We start from the raw sequence: 6487 nt of genomic DNA on the forward strand, positions 1-6487 counted from the left end.
ACGAGGCTGAAAATACGCATGGGACAAATTCATTTCGGTCTCAGGGCGGTGTGTCTGGGTGTGTGTGTGGGGGGGTAGATTTTGTTGGGCCAGGGAGAATTTAACAGTCGTCGGTCCGGGAATACTTCGTGATAGGCTTTAGAGAAGCGGTCAAGCACAAGGCAATCAACTGGACAACCCCACTGCTTCTTTTATAAGGGATCGATAGACTTCCCTTCCAAGTTTGATTGCACCCAGTATTGTTTTGTCCCAGGTTTAGCTATCACAACACAAAATGAACAGACAGATTCATGTGGTTTAACTCAGCGGGAAGAAGCAGAAAGATTGTTAAAATAAGAAAGAAAAGAAGACGAACAAAATCGACCGGTAATGATCATGTTACAAGTGGGCGGGACTGAGTTTGAGCATGTGGATTAAATTGGTGTGCTCAACATATAACAATAAAGGACTAGCCGTCACCGTATTTCAGGGTTTCGGTTTGAAAACAATCCCAACCGAGGTTTAGTTTCACCCCGTGGAGTCCCATTACTAACAACAGCCGGCCACCTCAGTTAACTCGGGCTGTAATTTCCCTGTTGCGTGCGTGCTCATATTGTTTCATTTTGAAACTGCGCAGAATTATGCTCAAAACCTTTCAGCTCGATCGGAGAACCTTGTTGGCAACAACTTCCGAATTTCCTTGGATTTTCCTACTTCGTCTAACCCATTGGCAGAGATCCCCGGGGATGGTGGGTGATATATACCCCACTTTTGACCTAGGGGCAGTGGCGTAACTGGGTGGGAGGGGGTCACTTGCCCCCAAGCGAATGGCCATGCCCCGCTTGCCCCCCCCCCTTTGAAATCCATGAACAACCTCTGCTGCTTTTTTCTTGGGGGATGGGGAGAGGGGGTTACCAGTGTGATCACCCCCCACACACTTTTTAAGTCACTGACTGTGGGCATCCTACTGCCTGCACCACTGACTGTGCACTTGCCAGCATCACGACCTCACCTGGGATGGAGGCCGTGCTAAGCTTTCAGAAATCACCCCCCCCACACACACACACGCGTGACAAGAAATCTCCACCCATGGTGACACCTATTAATTCGAAGTCACAAGCGTGTCTGAGAGACTGATTAAGGTTTTCGAGGGTTTACATGTATTACAGTTAGTCATTAGTCATGTCGATAGGTTGCTACGATTTTTTTCCCTTCCGTCAACGGCTTTGTGATGGCATGATTGGTTGGAATCAGATCTGAACACGAGTACTTAAAAAATATAGAAATGGAATGTGGAAACCAGGTGCGCGTGCGTATTAGTCATTCGGACAGCTTTGGCACGATGTAAACCGATCACAGAACAATGGCAATGGATTGGCTGGACGCCCAACGACACCATCGGGTATCTGCGGCATGCGATTGCGGGTTTTTGTTTTTTTCTCGGCGCCGAGTCGCTCTCCACGCAGTGGACCCGAACGCGCGGTATACGGGTACACCAAAGTATAGAACGAGATTTCCCGATTTGTTTAGCCTGGCGAAATCCTCTCCAACAGCACTAGATATTACTGACGTTAAAGGAAAACTGGTTTGGGATTCTTACAAGCTAGTGTCTAGGTTTCCATCCCGTCTTGGGGCAAAGCGAGATTAAATTTTGGACGAGTCGCATGATGTCTTTCATGGCTGCATACGGAATGCAGACAACTTTACCGTAGACTTGAATGATGTTCGAATTGCAATATTGCCGGACACGTAAAATACCCAAGCTGTGCATTATGTATGATGAGTTTCCGGAAATCATATTTTCCTTACATCAAATAATTCATTGGACATTTTTAATTTCACCTTTTGGTTAATATTCTAATCAATAAAAAATTTCTATACCTTTACACAGAATTGGTTTGTTCATAATTGTGACTGAGCTATGACAACCGTTTCGCTCTTGTTTTCACAGTTTAAAAATTTACTTTCATCTGCTGTTTCAATATATGTTATTCTTTTCTCTTGTGTGTTCACACCATTGTTTAAAAGGAAACCTATATTCCCTGGTTTTATCTGAAGTTTTTGTTTTTTTCTCAATCTTTCTCTTCAGGTCTCTCGTTATATTTTATGAAAATCAAATGCTATGTCAGCAGAAATAAAGATGATACCGCAAACAGTCATAATCTTTCACATGAAAGTAGTTTTGTCTAAACTTTTAAAGAGGCATTCCCTCAAAGATATTGTAACTGCATCTGCATTGTCGGGACATAGGGGTTGATAATCAGTTTATTCCTTACATGCACGAGCTGGGAAAACATGGGCCGTTTCGGTTTGTACTTGAGCCGCTGGTGGCTCCGCGTAACGACAGATGACACTTAGACCACTTCATCTCATCCTGTTTCACCATCTATTTAAAAGGTTGACCTGCTGTACCAAGTGAAAGCGTTTCCAATTTTGGTAGCATGGGAAATTGTCTGCTATAAGAATGAGGCTTCAGTGAGCCCAGCTCTGACAATTACCAGGAGACTAAATCATGAAACGGACTTTAAGCCAAAAACTTTGAAAAAGCTGTTATTTGGAAAACCCTGGTGACCTACTATACCGCGACTGGCTGCTGTGTGTTTCTTCATCGTCCTATGTAAGGGGAAATGTCTTAAACGACGAAAATGCATGAAATATGGGTGTTTACTGTATAGTCCTCATTAACACCAACCCAGCAACGTACGATCGGCCCCCATGCAACAAATATCCTCGGCCTTGTAGAGCCCACACCAGCCAGCACAGCGCTGGAAAATTACACGTTACCATGGTGACGCATCATCGAGTGAGCCGTGCAAGGGCCTAGCCTAAAATGCTGTCTCAGGGCCTGCCGCGGTAGAAGCGGGAGAGGAAAGAGTTGGCCTGACTGCGTCTCGCCCTGCCATAGCCGTGGTGATTGGAGGGGGGGAGGTCGGTCGTCATAACATAATACATGATAATGGGAGGGGATGGGTCGCCCTGGTCGAGACCGTGTTACGGCCCGCTGCGTAACAAATTACCGAAATGGCCTCGTGGGACCACAATGGCGGGTTGTTCGCGCTTGGCTTACAGCGCAGTATTGTGGGCTGATGTAACGGGCTGGCGGCACGCTGCAGCACAGGCCCAGGGGAAAAACAGTAAGCTGGCTGTCCAACTCCCTTGCTCACCTCACAGAGAGTGGGTGGTTTGATCATGCAAGATTCACTGAGAAAAACATCACGAGATTCTCACCTTATGAGTCTCGAGCTTAACCGAGAGAGGGCGTAATTTTCAGAGCAACGGAGGCTCCTTTGGTCGGAACTGAACTTCGTTGGTTCACGCAGGGCTATGAAATGCACGCGATACGGTCGCACCGCTACCAACAAAATGAATACTCCTGACCAATGTGACTCTTTTCAACCGATGAGGGGTACTTCTGCTCGAGGCGGATTATCCATGAAGTAAGTTCACTTCAAAACAAGAATTCAGAGCACAATCATTTTTCCAGAAATTATGTGTCGGACATTTTACTTCGTATGGTATAGATCTCTAATGTCTCAAGTACTTGAAGTCAGTCATTCAGTGAAAATAGGAAAAATAATTAAGAACTGTAGATTTGTCACTGATAACCACTTCTGTGCAGAACAGGAATATACTTAGTTCAAATTTGTTCTTTTGTCCGGGTTTTGACTGGCGACGCGGGACGAGGCATCTGAACCTTTTTCTGGATCGAAAATGCAAGACATGCACTTCAGAAGTTCACTAAATTCGGCCCGTTCTGTGATTTGGCCCAGCAACGAGTCTGATCTGCATGCCCATCACTCTGGCCGGCATGTCCGGGGGGCAATCGCCTCCCTCCCTCCCGCCTTCGGAAAACACGAGAAAAACTCTTGAAAAACCAGTGACAAAAAACCCGAAAGAAGAAAACAGTAATTTCTTCGATTCTCCTCTCTTCCCCCATCTCAACAAGCGCACTAAAAAAAAGTGGGTCGAATTGGGGGAAAGGACCACTTGGAGGTACATTCTAGACTCACATTGGCCACTTCACGATGATTACTTGCTGGCTATAGGATAGCCCGTGGATAGACCGTCCATTAACCGCTGAAGGACCAGGGGTAGCGCGCCTGGGGCCCCGGGGCAAATTCGATGCGTGTGAGGGGGGGCTTCTTGTTTTTCCCCGGCATAGAGGTATGTAGTGTCTGAAGCAGTCTGTGGTAAATCCATTGCTCCGTTTCAGAAGTTTTCCAATTCGTGGCATGGATCCGACGGAGACAGCGAGAGAAAAACAATCCAATATTTCTGGAATTTGAGGAATCATCACGAAAAAATGGATCGAATTTAGCGTATACAATGTCGTCATTTTGAGCTAAGTTGAAAATAAATTTTCTTGAAAACAGAACTTTAAAATAAAGAATCGCTGACGCAAACAATGTACTATTTTATCAGCCACGGGTTGATGATAAGTCAACAAATTGAGAAAAAATGTAGGCCCTTAAGGCTCACCATTTCGACAATTAAAGGGTACCCCTTGGGAGATGCAAATATGTTCTCTGAGACACTGTATTGCCACTTGTCTAATTGATTTACAGAGACATTGCTACTACTTCAGTGCTGCATACGGTCATACGATCCTGTTGATCCAATACTGTTTACTTGTAGAGAAATGCTCAACCTGATGAGCAAACCAATTCTTTGACCCCCTCCGATTGTCCTCAGCTTTCATCACCATTTGGAGTTTCCCTCTTTTTCGCCAAATGCAACATCTGCTAATAGGTTGAAGGTGGCAAAACGTTGGCAAGTGAAGGGAGGGGCGTGACGATCCCCCATCTCTGAGCTCATCTGTACTTAAATATCTACTGATAAATGTGACAATAAATTATGTAGCCAGTTCAGCGCAGGGTATAAAATAATGTAAAAAGAATGGAACAAAATGAAGACGAAATTACAAAAGTGCGGCTGGCCAGGTGCATAGGCAAGATTGTGGATTTGTTATTCAAAAGCTCTGTGTGAGGACAATGTCATAAAAACGGCCGTAATTGATAAAGATACAATGATCACTCTCTCTCCCTTATCGCCGGTCGGGACGGTCTGTAGGCACTCATCAACTGCCGGCTGTACAGCGCGTGTTTTGCGGAGCCACTCTCTGTTCTAGAGGCTTCAAAAGCCCGCCTCTTTCTCAACCTCAACCAGCGGGTCTAAGAGCCATCACGCACCGGCTACAATTAATCATGACTCCCTCATTGCATTCACCTCTCTGTCCGCACTCTCCTCACCGACTTCATCGTCCTTTTTTCTCAGTTTAAATTTCCCAGCCTTGTCCTAGCCGGCGGGGTCGAAACCTCCACTTTGCACGGAGCGGGAAGAGCCCCACCGTGGGCATAAATTAACGTACTAAGAAATTGGCAGAAATGGGTCGAATCTCTCTGCTTTTTCTTCCCCGAGTTGCCCATTGAAGCTGCAGCTCTCTCTCTCGGTATGGCTGCGAATCCCCTGAACGCAGGACTTGGCTGTTTGGGCTGTTCAGGTTCTGTCCCGTGCGTGTTGCGCGGAGCAAATCACAGCCAAACTAGGTCAATTAACAGAAGAGGAGACTCAGACACCAGTATCTCGCGCTATCGTGCCCGTGTTGTCCCGAGACCCTATTTTGTGCCTGTGTCCCTGTACCGTGTGGGTAGGCCGTCCTATCGAGCTTGCTCATTAATTTGTATGAATACACATTTTTATGGTGATATACTCATCTTGTACATTTGGGAAAATTGTTTGACTTAAAATGGAAATTAGACATAAAGTAACGTTGACTGGATGGTGATTTATCCAAGTTAAGGGGTTCAAGGTATGTAGCCAAGGTCAACATTCTTCGAAACATTTAGCTACTGGTAAAAAAATTAGCAGCTCGGTCTGTACGATATTTTAAAAGACACTGCAGTCGAAGCATGGCGAAAAGAAAAGATAAATGGATATGAATTCACAGGACTTTTGCTGATCCCTAGAGCTACTGAAGTCAAGGTGGTGGTGATGATGGTACACACAGACACAAGGCATCCACCTTCCGGCAAAAATTAAGGAACTTCCGCCGTGACCATTCCGCACCATGGTCCAGTCGCAAGTCCATACACTCTGGTTGGGCTTGGGCTGGCTCTAAAATGTATAAATGCAGTTGGACAATAACAAATTTGGTGAGTTTTAATTAATTAAGTTATGTAACACTGAGCGCTGACAGCAGGCAGTAAGAATTTTGGGTCTTCCGAAACATTGGAAATCACGATGGGGCTTCGTTAAAAAAGTGCCGAAACGAGAAAAAATCTCATTATAACGTTGTTGAACGTTTAACTTTCGCACACTATTCCATTTGTTGTTGTTTCGTGGTACTTCCTTGGCTTCACTTCATCCCCAGTTCTACAAATGATAACGACGGTAAGATTTTAGTTGCACCGTGGACAGAACTTAGATGCAGATAATACTCGTTCGCATAGCGCTTATTATTTTCTCTGGTCTTTTATGAATTGCGCCCTCTCTTGATAACACTTGAGTC

This window comes from Acanthaster planci, linkage group LG18 (genome assembly GCF_054643075.1).
Source record: "Acanthaster planci isolate LZ-2023a linkage group LG18, COTS_SCS, whole genome shotgun sequence".
Lineage (NCBI taxonomy): Eukaryota > Metazoa > Echinodermata > Asteroidea > Valvatida > Acanthasteridae > Acanthaster > Acanthaster planci.